The 23,225-nt window shown below is 35.6% G+C and overlaps 1 pseudogene; it reads right to left on the bottom strand.

Annotated features, from left to right (window-relative positions):
- Positions 1-3,206: 3,206 nt before the first annotated feature.
- On the bottom strand, positions 3,207-6,082 carry LOC125779683 (uncharacterized; annotated as a pseudogene).
- Positions 6,083-23,225: the final 17,143 nt, after the last annotated feature.

Raw genomic sequence — 23,225 nt, forward strand, 5'->3', positions numbered from 1 at the left:
TAAATTTTTTTAATATAATATTGCCGGTAAAATCTTCGGCTGGCGGTGTAGAACTTGCTTGTTCTACAATTTTATTTTTTTCATTTTTAATATCACCGATACTTTTCTCGGCTAGTTTTTTGGAAGCTTTTTGTTCCTTAGTTTTGTTTTCAAAATAAATATTCATGCTACTTTTTTTATTTTCTGAGTTATTTTTTACCCTATAATTAATTTTCCCATTGGACACATCGATGAGTGCCTCAATATTTTTAAGGAAATTGTATCCTAAAAGGAGACCCGATTCTAATCCTTCTATTTCATAGAAGATTTCTTCGACTCCAAATAGGGTAATTAAGTGGTAAAATTTTATTATGGAATAGCCATTCACGGTTTTTATGCGCTTATAAATGGCTAATTCGTTTTTATTATTATAAACCCCAGGCTTAATGTAGCATGAGGTTGCTCCCATATCAATTAGAGCTTTTAAAGTTTTATTTAATTTTGAGTCATGTAATTTGAGATAGGGGAGTTCGTCCCCTCTTCGCCTAAAAAATGGCTCTCGTTTATATTGTTAATTCGCTGACTTTTTTCTTGCGGGCGAAAGCTATTATTGCTTTCTCTATGCCGCTTTACCCCATGGGCTTCCTGATTTTGCCCCCTATTGGCCTGAAAGTTTGCATTGGTTTGCAAAGGTTTTAAATTTTGATTATTATTGGTATTTCTTTGTTGTTGGTAAAAATTATTATTACTTTGTTGTCCCCTCATATTAGAATCTCGATTATAAAGTCTGGATACAGATGGATCTAAATATATCCATTGGGGTTGGTTTCGGATAATTATAATGTGTATTGGTATTGTTCCTTTGAGGAAATCTTAGGTTATTGTTTGGGTAAGTTGGCTTCATTCTATTTCTGTCAAACATAAAGTTTTGAGCAAATCGAGCTCTTTGATTATTCGATTCAAGTTCCTGTGCTTTTGCTAAAGCGTCAGGTAAATCTTGTGGGCTTAAAGAGAAAATTATGTCTCGTAATGGTGTGTTTAGTCCTGTTATGAAGATCCTTAAGGCATGTTCTCTGTTTTTGTTGTTTAATTCTTTGGTCAAGTCTGCGTTGTTTCCATGTGTCATAATGGTTTTATTTATTAATAGCGTCAACTTTTTGCTGACGAGATTGTAGTATTCTACAACCGACATTGCACCTTGCCTTAAGATGCTTAATTCCTGTTCAATTATGTGTATTGGACGTTTGTCCGCATATGCAAAGTCTAGACGAGATAGAATTGCATCGAGATTTAGTACTGTTCCGTGATTTGTTAATGCATCATTTGCATCATGCGTTATTTTATTTCTTAGTATTGTGAGTGCGGCAAAGTACTTCCTACTGCCCCTCACGTATAGGCTCATAGCGTTAAGCGCAGCCTCTCTCCAACTAACATATGAATTAATCCTACCAGTAAATTCAGGTACGGATTTAACTACATCTAATGATTCTAGGCAAGCTATATTGTCGTCTATCGTCTGTGTTAAAAAATCAGTTGCACTAGTGGTATTGACTGTTATTTGTGAGCGTAGTTGCTCTACTTCCTCACGTAATGCTATGTTGCTATCAGCAATAAGGCGAGTTATTAGGTCTACGGTCAAAGCGTCACCGTTAGCCATTTTGTCTAATTTTCAATTTCTGGTTTTTCTTTTTAATTTTTTTTATTTTTTTTATTTTATCCCTTCTAGGAAGAGATGCTTTTTTATTCTGGAGGGTCCGGAGTTCAGAATCGCAGAATTAAGCTTTGTTATAAACCGGAGGGTCCCCCTTGCGGTGGTGAATCGCGGTTTCAATATATTTTTATTATATGGCTGGTCGAGCCTTTAATTATTGTTTTATTAAAAAAAATCTATTGGTATAAGCTTTTTGAAACTTGGATCATAGCCACACTTTCTGCTTCTAAAGAATCCTTATTATAATAATCTTTTAATGTGGCTGTTTTATTTTTTCCTATGTAATTAAATACTGCGTTCATGCAATTTACTTTCATCTCTTCGTCGTGGAAGAAATATCGTACATATTTTTTTGAAATGTTCTTTTTATTAGAATTGTATTGGTTGTACAAACCATTAGTTATAGTTTTTGTTTCTTTATTTTCTTAGTTTAGGACATTTCTTAATTTCGTGATCGCCCTTACAAAACTCGCAATATGACAATTTTTTATATTTGATACTTGGGCTATTTCCCATTTCTAATATACAAGAATATTTTAATTTTAACTTACAAATATATTCTGCTGTCTCTTTTAAAATTTCTGCTGATGATGCTGTTGGTGTTACTGCTGTTTCCTTTATGCCTGCTGCTACTATTGTTGACACGTCCGCTGATGTTGTTACCCCTGTTGCTTGGCTGTTATTCTGTTGCACTTTTAAGTCACTCTTTGATAGTTTTTTTTTGAGTGGAAGTTTTTCACTTACACTTTTTTGGTCACTGTTATTTTAATAGATTATTTAAAAAAAAAATTTCTTGTTGTTTTTTTTGTTTTTTTTTTATCTTGCGATTGTCATTTCGTTAAATGTTCTTATTCAAGCAGTTATTTTTTATTGAAAGTTTTTCACTTACACTTTTTTTGGTCACTGTTATTTTAATAGATTATTTAAAAAAAAAAAATTTCTTGTTTTTATTATCTTGCAATTGTCACTTCGTTAAATGTTCTTACTTAAAAAGTTTATCACTTTCTTATTTTAGTGGGCACTTTTTACTTGATTTTTTATACATTTAATTTCACAATTTTTAATAACGTGATTTTTTATACTTTTAATTTCACAGTTTTTAAGAACTTGATTTTTTATACTTCTAATTTTACAGTTTTCAATAACGCAATTTTTTTAATTTCACAATTTTTAATAACGCGATTTTTTATACTTTTAATTTTACAATTTTTCACAATTTTTAATAACGCGATTTTTTATACTTTTAATAAATTTAAACTTTATTAGGCACTTTTTAATTCGTGCCCCACGTTGGGCGCCAATTAATTCCCGCAAAAGGAAATTTTTTAAAAAATATATGTTTTACATCCGCGAACGCGCGGATCAAATGAAAACGCTTGTAGTTCTGGTGGATTGCAAGATACAAATCAAATCTTTATTTCTGAAATACTAATATATATACATTTTGGTTTTATTTACTTAAAGTTAAAGCTGAAGTGTAAGCATCAGCTTGATTGAATCCAGAACAAAGAGTTAATTACATTTTTAGCTGTGACAGCAAATTCCAGCAGAACGTTACGCGTTCTGATTTCTTTACGATTGTTATTGTTATGCCTTCTTGTGAGGGCGAGCGATATTGTTTTGATAATAATGGATTATTGAATTCAGAACGGAAAAAGCATATCGAATTCTTAAATAATCAGAAAAGTGAATTATGTTTCTAGTTTATGAGGCAGTGTAATTGCAGAGTGCAAAGATTCAATTTTGTTTACAGTTATGCTAAGGTTTCTATGCGGAGGCTATCGTTAACTTGCGCATATGTTGTCTTATGCCGTCTGCGTTTTGTTCCTCTTCTTTTCTCCACTCCTTTTCTCCTTAAGGTTTGTAGCCGCTTTCAGGTACACCTCCTATTTGGATGGAGCGGTGACTTGAGGTATCGTGGACGACTCGAATTAACGCGCACAGGTTTGGTGGATTGGATACCCATAGAGAAGCGTGAGGTGCTATCGCGGCGCAGCGTATAAGCGAATGTTCCAAGAACGAATGTCAATGTGCGAACTGTATATGACGAATTGCTGGCACGAATGTTTTGAATCTGCTCAGGAGACCATCCTTTATGCTGAGTGGGTGGATGTACAAGTGTGGTGAGTTGTCTTGTGTGCGAGTGTGGTGTCGTCAAGTACTAGTGTGTGCTAGTTTTTCCGGTTAAAGTGGGGGGATGCTTAACTCATTTAAACAATATTTTTTTAAGTAAATAAGTAATCATGAAGTACCTTTTCTACAAATTTTTTTATATATAAATATATGTATATATATATTGTATTTCTGAAACAACTTTTTTAAATAAAAAACTTTTTTGTACTACAAAAATAAACCTTGTGTTTTATTGATATAAAAATAGTTCACATTATAAATTATTAGTTGTAATAAATTCTTTTAGGGTTTCACGTAACTGAAATGCGTTTGCAGTTGAGCGATTGGCTGTTCTTGGTTGAAACGATTCAAGAGAATTTACTTCTTCTCTTCAACGCCCGGGTATTTCTCTGTTACCTTCTGAGTGGTCAGCAAGCTCAAGGGTGAAGTAATTCCTGTCATTTTGAAACATTAAAGAATTATGAAGTACTACCGTAGCTAAAACAATTTTGTCTGCATTCTTTGGGCAAGCATGTATTGTGGTATGCAGTACTCTCCACCGATTGGCCAAAATTCCGAATGCGTTTGCTATGTGGACTCGGGCTCTAGACAACGCCAAGTTAAATTTGTATTTATCTTCTGGTAAGTGGCGGCCGGGAAATGGTCGCATTAAATTTGGTTTCAGTGGAAACGCACTGTCGCCGACGTAATAATATGGAAAGATACTCGTTGTACTTGGTAAGTTTGTGTCAGAAGGAACTTCCAGAGTGCCATTCAGCAGCTTCTTTCCAAAGGCACTGCGAGCAAATATTCCACCGTCACTTTGGCTTCCTAGAGCCCCGACATCAACATACATATGTGAACACGTAATTAGCATCACACACTGCCATTAGTAACGGGTGATTTTTTTGAGGTTAGGATTTTCATGCATTAGTATTTGACAGATCACGTGGGATTTCAGACATGGTGTCAAAGAGAAAGATGCTCAGTATGCTTTGACATTTCATCATGAATAGACTTACTAACGAGCAACGCTTGCAAATCATTAAATTTTATTACCAAAATCAGTGTTCGGTTCGAAATGTGTTTATCGACAAATTTTGTTCAGCGATGAGGCTCATTTCTGGTTGAATGGCTACGTAAATAAGCAAAATTGCCGCATTTGGGGTGAAGAGCAACCAGAAGCCGTTCAAGAACTGCCCATGCATCCCGAAAAATGCACTGTTTGGTGTGGTTTGTACGCTGGTGGAATCATTGGACCGTATTTTTTCAAAGATGCTGTTGGACGCAACGTTACGGTGAATGGCGATCGCTATCGTTCGATGCTAACAAACTTTTTGTTGCCAAAAATGGAAGAACTGAACTTGGTTGACATGTGGTTTCAACAAGATGGCGCTACATGCCACACAGCTCGCGATTCTATGGCCATTTTGAGGGAAAACTTCGGACAACAATTCATCTCAAGAAATGGACCCGTAAGTTGGCCACCAAGATCATGCGATTTAACGCCTTTAGACTATTTTTTGTGGGGCTACGTCAAGTCTAAAGTCTACAGAAATAAGCCAGCAACTATTCCAGCTTTGGAAGACAACATTTCCGAAGAAATTCGGGCTATTCCGGCTCGAAAAAGTTGCCCAAAATTGGACTTTCTGAATGGACCACCTAAGACGCAGCCGCGGTCAACATTTAAATGAAATTATCTTCAAAAAGTAAATGTCATGAACCAATGTAACGTTTCAAATAAAGAACCGATGAGATTTTGCAAATTTTATGCGTTTTTTTTTAAAAAAAAAGTTATCAAGCTCTTAAAAAATCACCCTTTACAATGCTAAACGTTTTCTTGTAAATGTAGTACAACGATCCGCTATTCCTTGGGCTTCTTATGCGAATGTGCTTCCCATCAATAGCTCCCAATCAATTCGGCATTCCTGTCTTTACATAGAACTTGCTTGCAATATCTCGAAGTTCGTGTGAGTTTGGTGTTGACATATACACATCATGCAATTTATCCCAAATGGTGTCACATGTTTCGTATAAAATTTTTCGGACTGTCGAAACTCCAAGTTTGAAAGACCAAGACAGAACATGGAAATTTCGCCCTTGTGCCAAGAAACTGAAATTGGTAAGCGTTTAAGTATACCAGTATAATAATTATTTCACATTGACTTACATTAATGTTACCGCCAAACGAGTCTCAGGCTGAATTGGTTTTCTTAATGAAAAACGTTGCAGTGTTTGCTTTAATAGCGGCAACAATAAATTGTAATTAGCAACGGTCATTCTCGTAGCTTTATAAAAATGCTCCTCATCCTTTTCTTGAAGTTGCTTTATGCAAGTTTTGTAGAATCCTTCCTTTTCGCGTGAAATATTGACAGGACGAACCCACCACCTTCGGGAGTTTCTGTTGACCTCCTGGAACACTTCATGTACTGTATTGACAATACGTAAAATAGTAATAATTGTCCTCAAACATTCCTCGTTTTCCATGTTTATTTAATTTATTGAAAACTTTTATCAAATTATGAAGAACGACAAAGTACAAAACAACTAACTATCACACTGTGTACATACAAAATGGACAGCTGTGTTGTTTTGTGTACAAATTAATTCCCGTATCGCGGGAATTTGTAAAAAAATATATTTCCTATCTGCCAATGCGCAGAGAAAATGAAACTCGTCGTGTCGATTCGGTCGCCGGAGACAAAATCCTGTCTTTATTTACAAGTTACTAATTTATACATTTTCTTATTATTTACTTAAAGTTATTACATATTGAAATTCAGTTTAAAACAAAGGAAGTGTCAATTTACATTAATATTGTATTCAGCATTTTTAGGCAAAACATTAAGTGTTCTGCTTTGATTTTATTATGCCTTCTTATGAGGGCTACAAATATTGTTTATATAAGAATGGTTTATTCTAATGTGAACGGAAAAAGTATATCAAATTCTTAGATAAGCAAAAGCATTAATAAAGATTTTAATTTATGAGGCCGCACAACTACAAAGTGTAGAGATTCAATATTGTTTACAGTTGTGGTCAAGTGGCTGTGTGGAGGCTGCCATTAACTCTCCCCTCCCTAAGATGAATCGTCCTCGATTCACTATTATTTTGAGTTAATTTATGTATTTGATCTAAAAGAGCATTATATGTGACTTATTGCAATTGCACATTTTCTATTGGTTTGGGAATTTCGCGAGATTTTTTAATTTTAATATTATGTAAGTTATGAAAAGTATTCCCAAGATTAAAATTATATACCAAAAATATGAATGGACTGTGATATGCTTATTCCGTTCTGCTAAAATGTTTATATTATCTAATTTTAACAGTTCATTAGTTGTTTGAATATATTCTAAAATTTCAAAATTATTGATATGGTTATTTTTAAGATAATTCCAGATTTTTGTTTCTACATTTTCATAAGTTTGATTATTAATTACTGTATTATTTTCAAATGTTATCAAATACGTTCCAGTTAATGTTTGGTTGTCTACAATATTTTTTCCTGAAATTAATATTGCTCCTGGTTTTATTTCTTCTATTTTCAAATTTTTCTCTTTTAATGTTTCACATTTTCCTTGTTTTTTATTTAATATTTCTGACAAACATGTACTTTTTTTATTTAATTTGCAATATGTTCTTGTAATTTCAGTTTTACAATTTTGTATATTAAAAAATTTATTATTACAATATGTTATGTTCTGATCAATTATAAGCTTACCATCTAATTGAGCTATGGCTGTCACATCATAATATTTACATGTTGATTCTATTTTAGGGTATTTGATATAAAGTATAATTATATCTTTTTTTTGTGCTATTTTAAATTTTGAAATGTCCATTAAGTCTGTAATGGTCATTGTACCATGTTGGTAATATGTTATGTTTTTTAATTCATTGAAATGTAAAATTGTGGGATTTAAAGTTCCTATTTTCCCAAATGTTATTGTATTTATTATATTTTGTAGTTCATGTATAATGTATTGATTTCTTCTTCTTTTGATAACACCTTTTTATATTATTTATTGTATCAGTCAATTCTGATATTACTTTAAAAATTTCTGAATTTGTAGTAAATTGTTTATTGTTATTTATTGTTAGATCATTTAATCTATCATTTATTTTTATGAAATCGTCATGATCTGGAGTTCCTGCTATCCATTTCCAAAGTGAACCTAATTCATTTATTCCTCTTTTTTGTCTAACATGGTTTTGTTTTAACTGTCCTAATAAAGTTTCAATTAATAATATTTCTGATTCTGTTTCTTGAGTGATAATTTCTAAATTATCATTATTATCAATTCCATATTTCATATTGTTATAAAAACTTCTTTTTTCTTCTGTTATTATATTTTCAAAGATTGTTAAATTAGTGATGTGAAATATATCTCCATATTCTTCATAAATGGAAACGTCTCCATTTTCGATAAGTACGTAGTCCTGTCGGGTATAATCTATGATATCAGCTGTCGTTAAGCCAATTAGTAATGCGAAAATTGAAAGGATCATTTTGAAAACCTATAATTAATTATGATTTTATGTTATCTTTATGTATAATTCTATTTCTATTATTTATTATTATGTTATTCCCCAAGTTTTCTTTAACTTGTTGTTTCTTATACCTAGGTTACAATTAATTTCTCTCTCCTATTATTTCTTCATAAATAATTTGTCCAGGATGATATTGCTTATCTGTTCTATGTTTATTATGAAACATTAGCATTTTTTCCTGTGCTTGCTTTAAAGTGGTTGGTAAGTTTTCATGGTTTACCCTATTATAAAGTACTTCATTTGGTTTAAAATTCGTTACTGAATGAATTGTTGTATTGTATTGTTGCGCTGCTCTAAGTACTGTTTCTAAATTACTGACAATATTGTATTCTTCTTTTATACATCTGACTATTTCGATTATTGTTGAATGAACTCTTTCAACTTGTCCATTAGTTGTGCTATGACGTGGATCACAAAAGTAAATTTCAATATTTAACCTTTGCATTAAGGATTTAAATGTTGGTGTGGTAAATCTTGGTTCATTATCAAAAGTAATTCGTTTTATATAAGGGAACTGTGGGACGGCATTTCAAACTCCTTACGTACAGCTGCAACCGAAACCATTGGTTTTCGGAAGGTGCAAAAGAACAGCTGGTACGACGAGGAGTGCCGTGTCGCAGCGGAAAGAAAACAGGCTGCCTACCTCGCAACGTTACGATCGACCACAACACGTGCGGGATGGGATAGATACCGAGAGTTGAAGAGGGAAGCGAGACGCATTTGCAGACAGAAAAAGAAAGAGGCCGAAATGCGTGAGTACGAAGAGCTTGATAAGCTGGCCGACAGGGGTAATGCTCGAAAATTCTACCAAAAGATGCGGCGGCTTACAGAAGGTTTCAAGACCGGAGCATACTCATGTAGAACCCCCCAAGGTGATCTAGTCACCGATGCCCAGAGCATACTTAAATTATGGAGGGAACACTTCTCCAGCCTGCTGAATGGCAGTGAACACACAACGCCAGGAGAAGACGAACCCGATTCCCCAATCGATGACGGTGGAAAAGACGTTCCATTGCTCGACCAAGAAGAAGTTCGAATAGCAATTACCCGCCTGAAGAACAACAAAGCGGCGGGGGCGGATGGATTGCCAGCCGAGCTATTCAAACACGGCGGCGAAGAACTGATAAGGAGCATGCATCAGCTTCTTTGTAAAATATGGTCGGACGAAAGCATGCCCAACGATTGGAATTTAAGTGTGCTATGCCCAATCCATAAAAAAGGAGACCCCACAATCTGCGCCAACTACCGTGGGATTAGCCTCCTTAATATCGCGTATAAGGTTCTATCGAGCGTATTGTGTGAAAGATTAAAGCCCACCGTCAACAAACTGATTGGACCTTATCAGTGTGGCTTCAGACCTGGTAAATCAACAACCGACCAGATATTCACCATGCGGTGAATTGGAAAAGACCCGTGAAAGGAGAATCGACACACATCACCTCTTCGTCGATTTTAAAGCTGCTTTCGACAGTACGAAAAGGAGCTGCCTTTATGCCGCAATGTCTGAATTTGGTATCCCCGCAAAACTAATACGGCTGTGTAAACTGACATTGAGCGGGACCAAAAGCTCCGTCAGGATCGGGAAGGACCTCTCCGAGCCGTTCGATACCAAACGAGGTTTCAGACAAGGCGACTCCCTATCGTGCGATTTCTTCAATCTGCTGCTGGAGAAAATAGTTCGAGCTGCAGAACTTAATCGAGCAGGTACAATCTTTTATAAGAGTGTACAGCTGCTGGCGTATGCCGATGATATTGATATCATCGGTCTCAACACCCGCGCCGTTAGTTCTGCTTTCTCCAGACTGAACAAGGAAGCAACGCAAATGGGTCTGGCAGTGAACGAGGGCAAGACGAAATATCTCCTGTCATCAAACAAACAGTCGTCGCATTCGCGACTTGGCACTCACGTCACTGTTGACAGTCATAACTTTGAAGTTGTAGATAATTTCGTCTATCTTGGAACCAGCGTAAACACCACCAACAATGTCAGCTTTGAAATCCAACGCAGGATAACTCTTGCCAACAGGTGCTACTTCGGACTAAGTAGGCAATTGAGAAGCAAAGTCCTCTCTCGACGAACAAAAACCAAACTCTATAAGTCGCTCATAATTCCCGTCCTGCTATATGGTGCAGAGGCTTGGACGATGACAACAACCGATGAGTCGACGTTGCGAGTTTTCGAGAGAAAAGTTCTGCGAAAGATTTATGGTCCTTTGCGCGTTGGCCACGGCGAATATCGCATTCGATGGAACGATGAGCTGTACGAGATATACGGCGACATTGACATAGTTCAGCGAATTAAAAGACAGCGGCTACGCTGGCTAGGTCATGTTGTCCGAATGGACGAAAACACTCCAGCTCTGAAAGTATTCGACGCTGTACCCGCCGGGGGAAGCAGAGGAAGAGGAAGACCTCCACTCCGTTGGAAGGACCAAGTGGAGAAGGACCTGGCTTCGCTTGGAATATCCAATTGGCGCCACGTAGCGAAGAGAAGAAACGACTGGCGCGCTGTTGTTGACTCGGCTATAATCGCGTAAGCGGTGTCTACGCCAGTAAAGAAGAAGAAGAATTCGTTTTACATCTGTGAAGGTTTGAAGTAATTCTAAAACCTTTTCTTCGATATTTGACTTGTCTTCTATATGTTTTAATATTAAAAATTTTGAATAAGCGTCTATACATGTGATAAATTTTAGTTTCTGTGCGTAAAAAATATCTAAATGGAGCTGTTCTCCTTCTTTCTCTGGAATTGGGGCTTTACCTATTGGTTTTTTCTTAGGATGGCGATCATATTTATTTTTATTGCATATCATACAGTTTCGAATGTATTCTTTCATTCTTTTCCTCATTTCGGGCCAATAATACAATTTCTCTATTTGTTTAAGATTTTCATTATAGCTTCGAAGAGCTCTATTATGGGTTTGTTCTATTAATCCGGACTGATCTTCTCTATTAATAATATCCATTGGAAAGAGTTTGGTAAATACAAATTTGTTTTGAAAAGTTTGTTTCAGAGCTTCTTGGATTTCGTGCAAGTCTTCAACAGTGCAGTGAATCGCTGTCACTAACTTTGGTTGAATATATTCTTTCAAAATAGTCATTAAATTTTCTACTGTGTCATACTCTATTAAATGCCTTTTATTCCCAAAGGTTTCGATTAACTCATGAATCGTGAACCTATTTTTACTTAGTATAATTTGCTGTTTAAACTAATTTAATGGTTTTTGTGTTTCCTGTATTTGATTGTTTTGTTACTCTGTGCCGAATGTTCTGAATCTTCTGATTCGTTTGATAAATGGTTTAACTGAAGACGGGAAAGTGCGTATGCTATTACATTGGTTTTACCGGGTTGGTACACAAATTTAGGAGAGAATTCTTCTATAATTGCGTGCCATCTTTTCATTTTTGGATTCGGGTTACGGGGTGATAAGGCAAATGTTAATGGTTGATGATCAGTATGTATTTCCAAATTGGTTACACCGTAGAGATAATTTCCTCCTTCTCATTAGTTGCGTAATTTCTTTCAGTTTTATTAAGAGTTTTTGAAATAAACGTAATTGGTTTACTTCCTTGTGATAGTACCGCACCCATTGCAAAGTTAGATGCATCGGTAGTTAATACAAATATTTTTGAGTAATCGGGTTGTGTTAATTTCATTTCTGAAGCCAAATGATTCTTTAATTTATTTAATGCAGATATTCCTTCCTCATTTAGAGTTATTTCAAATTTTTTTGATTTATTTTTAGAAATCCTACCATTTTCTCCTGATAGGTATTTTGTCAAAGGTTTAGCTATCGCTGCAAAGTATTTAACAAATTTACGATAATATCCTGCAAGCCCTAAGAAACCTCTTAATTCGCGCAAACTTCTTGGTATTGGATAATTTAATATTAATTTTATTTTATTTGGGTCTGTTTTGATAACATTCTGAGCTACTACATAACCTAAAAACTCTATTTCTTTCTCGAAAAATTTTGATTTTTCTAATGAAATTTTCATATTAGCTTCTTTTAAAATTTGCGTAATTGTCTCCAAATCCTTTAAGTGTTGAGTTATATTTTCCGAAAAAATAATTTTATCATCCATATAAACGTGACAAATTTTTCCAATATGTTCTCGCAAAATGTCATCCATTGCCCTCTGAAAAATTCTAGGAGCATTTTTTAAACCAAAAGGCATCCTCAAAAATTCATATTTCCCATTATTAACGGAAAAAGCTGTTTTCTCAATATCATTCTTTGACATCATAATTTGATGAAATCCTGATTCTAGATCGATGCTTGAAAAATATTTTGCCTTGCCTAAATTAGACAATATTACGTTAGTATCTGGAATAGGGTAACGATCTGAAATTGTATGCTCATTTAGCTTTTTGTAATCGATTGCCATTCTAAGTTTTGGTGTTCCATTGTCATTTGTACCCTTTTTTGGTACCACCCAAATTGGTGAGTTATATGGACTTTTACTAGGTCTTATTATATTATCGTTAATCATTTTATTTATTTCCTCATTTACAAACGAGTTTACAGATAGGGGATATGGATATTGTCTGCTCCATATCGGATCCTCATTTTTCATTCTTATTTCTGCTTTTACTTTTGTCATGAAGGGAAAGTTTATATTGATACTTGAATGCATTTTAGCAATTTTTTCTTTTATATGTGTTTTAAGATCCTGCAATTCTTCATCCTGATTTTCATTGTTTGAACTTTCGGAATTCTTTACCGAATAATAATTATCATTATCACCATTCATTTCTGAGCCACTTTCGCCCAATCTATATATATAAAAGAAAGTTGATGTTAGTTACACCATTTATAACTCAAGAACGGCTGAACCGATTTGGCTGAAAATTGGTGGGGAGGTAGCTTAGAACCAGGGTAAGGACATAGGATACCTTTTATCTCTTTATGTCAAAGTTTAATATACCTTATAAATACAAAAAATGTATTCAAAATCATAAGAATTTATTCAAAATTCATGTTTGTAGGAATCATTTAAATATACATTTGTATGTGTACAATTGTAAACAGAGTCTTCTCAAAAATAATAGAATTGCTAAATATTTGGAATAGAAGAAAAGAACTGCAACCAAATACGCAGTGAAATAGATTATAACTGGCTCAGTAATCAGTCACTGAGTATATATTATAACACATGCATCCCAAAATACTGATGTCATAACTTTTCCAGCCGACTTTTTCGTCTTTCCCACGTCTTTCCACGCCTGAGAACCGGTTCATCATGTGCAGTCCTCTACAATGACTGTCGATTGGACTCCGGGGGGAAATGATGGAGCTATGTTTATATCACTGACGAAAAATTTCGGCTTTATTACGATTAGAGAGCACTTAAACACTTCTCAGAATCAGTTATTCGTTGTTTTTGTTGGATTATGAACTTGCGAGGCACTCACTTTGCACAGAGCTTTCGCCTCTTTAAACTTAGCAAATATCTTTTCATCGGTGGATTTCCCTGAGCCCAAATTCAACAGTATTTTCCTCCAAAAAGCAATGATTTATTAACACACGAAATGCTTTATGATCCATTTTTTTTTAAACTAACACAAGTTGCTTCACAAAATATTATATCCCATTAACTAATAATTATAATCCAATTAATAGAAATCACATAGATGGTAGTAGTATTATCTATTTATTAGCCACAGTGAAGCGTGGACGGGTCCTCTAGTATTGAATAGTTATCGTTCATGTTGCCGGCAAATTCATCGGCTGGCGTTGTAGAACTTTTTCGTTCCACAATGTTTTTTTATGATTATTTTTTTCATTTTGCTGGTATAAATCTTCAGCTGGCGTTTTAGGACCTTTTTGTCCCAAAAAAAAATTTTTTAATATGATATTGCCGGTAAAATCTTCGGCTGGCTTCACGAAATCTTTATGTTCCTTTTTGTTTTCTTCTTTATTTTTACTGATATTTCCCTCGGTTAAATGTGCAGAAATTTTTTGTTCCTTGATTTTTAAGAGTTCTCCATTTTTATTTTCAAAATAAGTGTTCATACTGTTTGCTTCATTTTTAATATTATTTTTTTCCATATAATTTATTTTCCTATTAGGCACGTCGATAAGTGCCTCAATTTTTTCAAGGAAATTATACCCCAAAAGGAGATCCGATTATAAACCTTCTATTTCGTAGAAAATTTCTTCGACCCCAAATATGGTTATTATATGGTAATGCTTTATTATGGAATAGCCGTTCACGGTTTTTATCCGTTTATAAATGGCTAGTTCGTTTTTGTTATTATAAACCCCAGGCTTAATGTAGCAAGAGGTTGCTCCTGTATCGACTAGAGCTTTTAAACTTTTTTTTATTTTTGAGTCATAGAGCTTTAGATAGGGGAGTTCATCCCCTCTTTGCCTAAAAAATGACTCTCATTCATGTTGCTTATCCTCTGGGTTTTCTCCTGTGAGCGAAAGCTATAAATGCTTTCCCTTGGTCGTTTTATTCCTTGGATGTTTTTATTTGAAATATACTTATTTGGTTGGTCCATATTGGCTTGATGGCTTGTACTGGCCAATGGTTTTTCAAAATTTTGGTAGTTATGGCTATTGTTTAGATGGGGCTTTGGTAATTTTCCCTTCGGTATGATCTAGACATAGATGGATCTTATCCATTGGTTCTGGTTTTGGCATGTTGCTCCTCTGAGGAAATCGTAAATTATTACTTGAATAAAACTGTTTTACTCTTGTCCTTTAATTTGCAAAATTTTGTGCAAATCGAGCTCTCTGATTATTGGACTCTATTTCCTGAGCTTTGGCTAATGCGTCGGGCAAATCTTCCGGACAGAGGGAAAATATAATATCTCTTAATGGAGCGTTAAGTTATAAATATTCTAAGAGGCTGGTCTCTATTCTTTTTGTTCAGTTCTTTTGTTATTGGTGCGGACCCTCCATAAGTCATAATGGTTTTATTAATCATCAACGTTAGTTTTTTGTTAACTAAATTATAATATTCAATGACCGTCATTGAGCCTTGTCGTAGAACACTCATTTCTTGTTCTATGATATGAATCGGACGTTTGTCCGAATATGCAAAATCGAGACACGCAATTATCGCGTCAGAATTTAACACAGTACCATGGTTGGTTAATGTGTCATTTGCTTCTAGTGTAATTTTGTTACGCAAAATCGTAAGGGCTGCGAAGTACTTTCGGCTACCTCTTACATATAAGCTCATAACGTTATGTGCTGCTTCGCGCTAGCTAACATAAGCGTTTATCCTTCCTGAAAATTCTGGTAAGGATTTTATAACATCTAGTGACTCATGACACTGAATGTTGTCATTTATTGTTTCCGTCTGAAAATCTGTTACTCTGTGTGTTTCAGTTTCAACTTGAGTTTTTAATCTGTCAATTTCTTGCCTTACTGTAATATTGCTTTCCGCATTTAGGCGCGTAATTAAACCTACCGTTAATCCTGCCTCATTAATCATGATTAATTATTATTATTATTATTATTTGTTTAGAGAAAGAACTTTATTATTATTTTATACTTGTATAATCTCTTCTAGGAAGAGATGCTCTTCTATTCCTTTTGTGTAGGATTCGCAGAATTGAGCTAAGTTATGGGGGTCTTTTTGTTTTGTTATGTGGCTGGTCGAGCCTTAATTTATATTTTTTTTTTATCGCAGTTAATCGCAGAGTTTTTTATTTGTTTTATTTTATACTTGTATAATCTCTTCTAGGAAGAGATGCTCTTCTATTCTGGAGGGTCCTTTTATGTAGGATTCGCAGAATTGAGCTAAGTTATGGGGGTCTTTTTATTTTGTTATGTGGCTGGTCGAGCCTTAATTTATATTTTTATTTATTCTAAGCTGGAGGGTCCCCCCGAAGGTGGTGAATCGCAGCTTTATTTTATTTTATTATCGATTGCACAAACCAGAAATTATGTTTTTTTTATTTTTTTCTGGGGCACTTTTTCTCTTCGTGATCCCCACCGCAATTTTTACAATAGTATAATCTAATATACTTAGGTTTAATTTGGGTGTTCCCCATAAATATATATATATATAATTTATAATTTTAACATATTTATTTTTCTTAACAATAATGACTAATTAATCTTACTGCTTTCTCCAATGTTGTCCTCTGTTGCCTTCTTGTTGTTTCGTCCTTACTCTCACTGTTTTCTATAAGTTTTCCGGCATTTCTCACGTTCTGCTTTCTCCAATGTTGTCCTCTGTTGTCTTCTTATTGTTTCGTCTTCACTTTCACTGTTTTCTATAGTCACAAATGTTGTTGATATGTATTTGTTTGTTTGATAGCTTTATTTAATTTTTTTGCGACACGACACGTGTTATATATTAGATTTCGTATTATTATTTTTTGTTAGTTTACGCGGCATAGCAGGTTTTGGTTTTAACTTTTAATTTTTCTCACTTTCATTGAGATATTATTAATATGCTTTTTTGCATATTACCTTTTGCACGAGGATTTTATATCTTTATTATTTATCTTTTATAAGGATCCACGATCACGTATCCTCTTCCGAGGATATTTTGTTTTTCGTGGCCCCACGTTGGGCGCCAATTAATTCCCGTATCGCGGGAATTTGTAAAAAAATATATTTCCTATCTGCCAACGCGCAGAGAAAATGGTACTCGTCGTGTCGATTCGGTCGCCGGAGACAAAATCCTGTCTTTATTTACAAGTTACTAATATTTATACATTTTCTTATTACTTACTTAAAGTTATTACATATTGAAATTCAGTTTAAAACAAAGGAAGTGTCAATTTACATTAATATTGTATTCAGCATTTTTAGGCAGAACGTTAAGTGTTCTGCTTTGATTTTATTATGCCTTCTTGTGAGGGCTACAAATATTGTTTATATAAGAATGGTTTATTCTAATGTGAACGGAAAAAGTATATCAAATTCTTAGATAAGCAGAAGCATTAATAAAGATTTTAATTTATGAGGCCGCACAACTACAAAGTGTAGAGATTCAATACGACTTTGTTTACAGTTATGATCAAGTGGCTGTGTGGAGGCTGTCATTAACTTACATGCGTTCATGTAGTAGGCATCACGACGCCATTGTCAGTTCACTGTCGTTCTGTCGTGTCATGTCCTAAGCATTGTAATCAGCATATTAAGCTACTCCACCTTTTTTTTTTTTTTTTTTTTTTTATTAACTTTCCAATTATTTATTGAATCTACCCTACTTAAGAGCCTAACAATAAGTTTTCGAATCTTAAACTACGCACTTAATTTACACCCTACATGGGTGATAATTTTTTAAACTGGGCCTAAAATATATTACATCTGGGCTGGTAAGTCGTTTCTACGTAGTCTTGAGCTCCTGTTCACACGCAATAGCGATCTTGCTAGTTGGTTTGGGTGAACTGAAAGTTTCAATGCATACTTCGCGCTTCGTTGTTCTATTTCAGTTCGTACGTCTGGAATTCTTAAGTCGCGTTGGATGTTCTCATTTCGGATATACCACGGTGCTCCGGTGATTGTACGAAGAATTTTTGATTGCGCACGACGAAGAATTTCGATGTTGCTGCTACTCGCGTTGCCCCACAGCTCACACCCATAGGTCCAGATTGGTTTTAAAACAGTGTTGTATATAATGATTTTATACTCCAGACTCAGGGCTGAGCGAGAGTTAATAAGCCAGTGCAAAGAACGTGCCTTTAACTTAAGGTAAGTCCTTTTAGCCTCTATGTGGTTTCGCCAAGTAAGTCGCCTATCCAGATGGACCCCTAGGTAAGTAACATGATTGCTTTGTGGTATTTGTACGCTGTTCAGTGTCAAAGGCGAACAGCTGCTCTTGTTTAGGGTAAATGTAACGTGCTTACATTTTTGCTCGTTAACCTTTATCCTCCAGTTTGCGAGCCAGTTGGCCACAGCTACGATATGATTTCCTAGCAGCGCATTTGCATGAATTGGGCACTTGGAGCGGCTGATTATTGCAGTGTCATCGGCAAAAGTAGACATAGTCAAGCGGTCGCTTACTGGGATATCTGAAGTGAATAAAACATATAGCATTGGGCCAAGAACACTACCTTGTGGTACACCAGCTTCAATCGTTTGGGCTTCAGATGTAGTGGTGTTACATCGAACTACAAAATTTCGATCATAAAGGTAGGACTTAAACAGTTCGTGGGTGTTTTGCGGGAGAAGCGTTTTTTATTTTGTACATAAGACCATCTAACCATACTCGATCAAAAGCCTGCGCGACATCAAGAAATATTGCAGAACAATATTCCCCTTTTTCAAATGCTGTTCGAATTTCAGATGTGATCCTATGTACTTGCTCGATTGTTCCATGCTTTTCCCTGAAGCCAAATTGGTGAGATGGTATTATGTTGTGGGTTTCAAGATGCGGCTTAATGCGGAGCATAAGAAGTCTTTCAAACAATTTCGACATGCACGATAACAAGCTGATGGGCCTATAGGACGATGGCTGCGTTTTGTCCTTTCCAGGCTTAGGTATCATCACTATAGTTGACTTTTTCCATTGTTGAGGAAAGTGAGCTTGTTTTGTGATTGCATTGAAAAACATACAGATACAAATTATAGCACAATTTGGTAGCTCAATAATCATTTTTGGAGTAATTAAGTCGTGCCCAGGAGCTTTTCTTGGATTTAATTTCTCCATAATTATTTTTGATATCTCTTCAGGTACGAATTTCACTGGCTCAGATTCCATCAAATAGGGTACGGTTGGAAGTGTAAAGTCATTAGTTTCTGGGTTTGGCTGGAAGACATTTTTTAGATGAGCGGCGAAAGTTGCTGACTTTTCTGCATCAGTCCGAGCCCATTTGCCATTATTGTCACGTATTGGCATTTCACACTCTATTGGCGCACTTAGAGTTTGATGTGCTTTCCACAATGGGTGCTTTGTACTAGTCGGTGACAGCTTTTGAATATACTGGTACTGCGCACGCTGTTCCTCACTTCTGAGCGCTCTCGTCAGTGCATGTGTGGCCGCTTTCAACAGTTGTTTTGAGGCTGGTGATCTATGAACCTGCCACTCCCTTCGTAGGCGTCGTTTTTGTAATACGAGTATTTCAATTTCCCTATTAGTTAAGCTATGCTTTTTGTTTTGCATGTAACCTTTTTGAGGAGTTGAAATTTTGGCGGCTGTTATAATGGTTGATTCGAATGCTGCGATGGTATTTTCAATATCGACCGGTGTATCTAAATTTGGTTCGAGTTCTATGTGTGTGCTGATGTATTTTTTGTACTTTAACCAGTTTGTAGCTTTTGACGTGAGCATATAAGGTAGCTCTTTATAGTGTGACTGATGCCGCAAAGTGAAGAGAACTGGTGAGTGGTCTGATGAGAGGTCTGCTCTTGTTTCTGCAGTAATAAGGCTGTGAGGAATTTTCCTAGTTACTGCGAAGTCAATTAAATCTGGCAGCTTATTCGGATCTGTCGGCCAATATGTAGGCTTTCCAGGAGATACGTAGTCCAGTTTGTTTCTTTTACATATAAGGGCGTTATATAATTGCTTGCCTTTAGGATTACATAACCGGGAACCCCAATGAGGGTGTTTCGCGTTATAATCACCTGCAGCAAGAAAGCACTCTCCCAGCGAGCTGAAGAAATCTATAAATTGCTTTTCTGTAATCGGGAAACGTGGGGGACAATAAACGGCGGACAAAGTAATGTCACCTTGCTTTGTCTGCACGCATATTGATGTTGCTTGCAGATAATTTTCAGCAGTTCCAGTTAAAGAATGGTGTTTAATGCGACTTCTGATTAAGATACCAGTTCCACCATGCGCCTTTCCATCTGGATGATTCGTACAATAGAAGGTATATCCCGATACATTAAAGTTGTATTTATTGGTTAGGTGAGTTTCTGCAAGAAGCATTATATCTATTTCCTTGTCGTTGAGAAATTTTGCCAGCTCCAGTTTATGGCGAGGTATACCATTTGCATTCCATAAAACAATTTTAAGCGAGCTCATTATTTTGAACTTTGGTTAGCAAGCAGTTGCAGCAAAGTGTTTTGATTTCGCATGAGTTCTTGCATTGTGTTCTGCATGAATGTTATGAAGTTCATCATGCTATTTTGCATTGACGCTATCATTGCTTCGATATTCGATTGACTACCAGATTGAACGTGGGGCTGCTGTTCTTGCGGCTCAATAAGACTCGCTGTTGCTGTAGTTATGGGTCTTCCTAGGCCTGTTTTTAGGACGTTTGCAAACGATACGCCCGTGACGGTTTTTGATGGAGCTGTCAGCGGATTCATATTGGAGGATACAACGTTCGGTACATTATGATTGCGTTCGGAGACTACACGTTGGTTGATCCGATTTTTTAGCTCCTTGTAGACTGGACATCCTCTGTAGTTTGCTGTGTGGTTTCCACCGCAGTTTCCACACTTTTTTGCATTTGGGTCTTTTTTGTTTGACGTGCAGGTGGCAGAATCATGCAACTCTCCACAAGCTACACATACTGCGCGAAGTGTGCAGTAAGACCTGGTGTGGACCATACTCTTGGCAATTGGTGCATTGTACAGGGCCGTTTCTTTTATGCGGTTCCTCCACCGTGATCCTACGATGTAGCAAATATTGTAGTTTGTAAATGGGGTGCACACAATTTTTTTCAAGTTGTTTGTTTTCTGGTTCTAACTCAACTTTGAACATAGGCTGTGGGATTTTCTTTTTATTAAAAATATTTGCAACATTTTTGGGGTTAAAACCGTGATCCTTAAGTGCTTCGTGAATTTCCATGGGTTCTACACTTGGCTCAATACCTTTAATAACAACTTGCAGGCCTCTCGCACTTTTAAGTTGATAAGTGTAGAATTTAATCTTTTTCTCATTTAGGTATTTTGACAATGTACGAAAGTTATGTTCGGAGTATATTTGCACTTTCGTTTCTCGAATGTTTCCCTTCGACAGCGGAACTATATGAAAGTTATTATTGCCGATAAGTTCAGTAAATATTTTAACGAGAGCGCCAGAGTTTTCCTCTCTTACGTATATTGGCGGAGGTTTGGTGACTTTTGCAAGACTTTCAGGAGTTTTGTTACTCTCACCGTCAACGGTGTCACTTAAAAGCGCAAATCGATTTGTGCTTAATGGCTCAGATGCATTTCCTCGGCTTATTTTTTGCTTAGCGTTTGTTGAGTTTTGCGGACTAAGCTTACGCTTAATGGTAATGTACCGATCCATTCCGGTCTGTATAGCCACTTTTTTAGGAGTTTGGGTTTTCTTATCTTGCGCTTTGTTGCCGGAGTCAGAGCATGCACCGACCTCAACTTGTAGAACATCAGCCATAACGAGCTCTGGCGTTGGAATCGTTGACATTGAACAAGATCGGACCTTCAAATTTGGAGGGGGTTGAAGCGTGGACGATGAGTTTGATTTTGCGCTTTCACTGTCACTCTGAGACCTGATCGAAAAGTATGCATTGTTGCGCTGGACGGAGAGCCGGCGTGCATCTTGTTCGCGTTGTCTCTGGGCACGGATATCGCTTTGGCTCATGATCATTGAATCATTTAATTTTTTTTTTTTTTTTATTATTATTATTATTATTATTATTTATTTATTTATTATTATTATTATTATTTATTTATTTATTTATTTATTATTATTATTATTTTTTTTTTTTTTTATATATATTTTTAATATTTTTATTTATTTATTTATTTTTTTTTTTTTATTTTAAGAGACACGTAAGTGTTTCTTTATGTTTAACGTTCTCAGGTTACGTTAAGTTATATGAACTGCCACCCTAACAACAACTCCTAAGTTCGACTGGGCACGAGTAAAATAACAACAACGCAGAGAAGAGACTGAGCTTAAGCTAAGAGTAATGAAACCAAATTGTAAAAATTTAATTAGTAATCAGCAATAAAGCGAGCAACATCGCCATAAGTAAAAACTTGCATTCTAATTAATTTATATAACTCATACACTGACCGATACATTCGGTATAGGGTTTGTTAGAAAAACGAAATTATTATACTCGTACATACCTGTACTCCTATGTAGTTTAAGGCAGTTGGAGAGTGCTGACCTTATTTAATCTATTAACCATGGGGTTAGATCAAGATTTCGATCAATTTTATCTATTTTACTCACAAAGATAGCACCGTTACGAGTAAAACACACTATTTTCATTGAGATAACTCACATATTGGACGATATCGGTATAAAGTCACCGGAAGTTCGAAAATATTTAAATTAGGTAGAACTCTATAATTGAATTTCAGTTGTAAAGGGTGGGCCATATAAAATTTTAAATTTAAAGATAGGGCGTAAAAGATTGAGTGTAGCGTTTACTGTACGGCACGTAGCGCCGTCCTGCTGGAACCAAATGTTATCCAAGTCTTCCTCTTCAATTTGCTTGAAGAAAAATTCGGTTTTGTTTGCGATATCGCTCACCGTTGATGGTTACCGCGGTTCCTTCTTCTTTTCGAAGAAAAATGGGTCGATGATTCCACCAGACCAAAATCCGCACCATACAGTGATTCGTGCTAGGTGCATTAGCTTCTCGACGATTACGTGCGGGTTTTCTGTGCCCTAAATGCGACAATTCTCCTTGTTAATGTAACTATCGAGGTGGAAATGAGCCTCGTCCGAAAAGATGATTTTTCGGTAAAATTGACCATCCTCGGTCAAACGATCTTCTGCCCAATCTGTTAATATTTCCCAGTTTTCTTCAAGTAAATAGCGGCCCATTTCGTAAATTATAGACTTTTTACTTTCCGAATGGTATTTGACGTTTCCAATGTCAAAATATACATAGATAATTCAAATTTAAAACGTGAGATGGCCCACCCTTTATATCCCATACATATTTTTGGCCAAAAGTTAACTATAAATTTAAACTTTTTTTATTTTTTTTTTTTTTTTATTTTTATAAATTATTTGTACAATACTTAAT

The sequence above is a fragment of the Bactrocera dorsalis genome, chromosome 6 (assembly GCF_023373825.1).
Source record: "Bactrocera dorsalis isolate Fly_Bdor chromosome 6, ASM2337382v1, whole genome shotgun sequence".
In the NCBI taxonomy this organism is placed as follows: domain Eukaryota; kingdom Metazoa; phylum Arthropoda; class Insecta; order Diptera; family Tephritidae; genus Bactrocera; species Bactrocera dorsalis.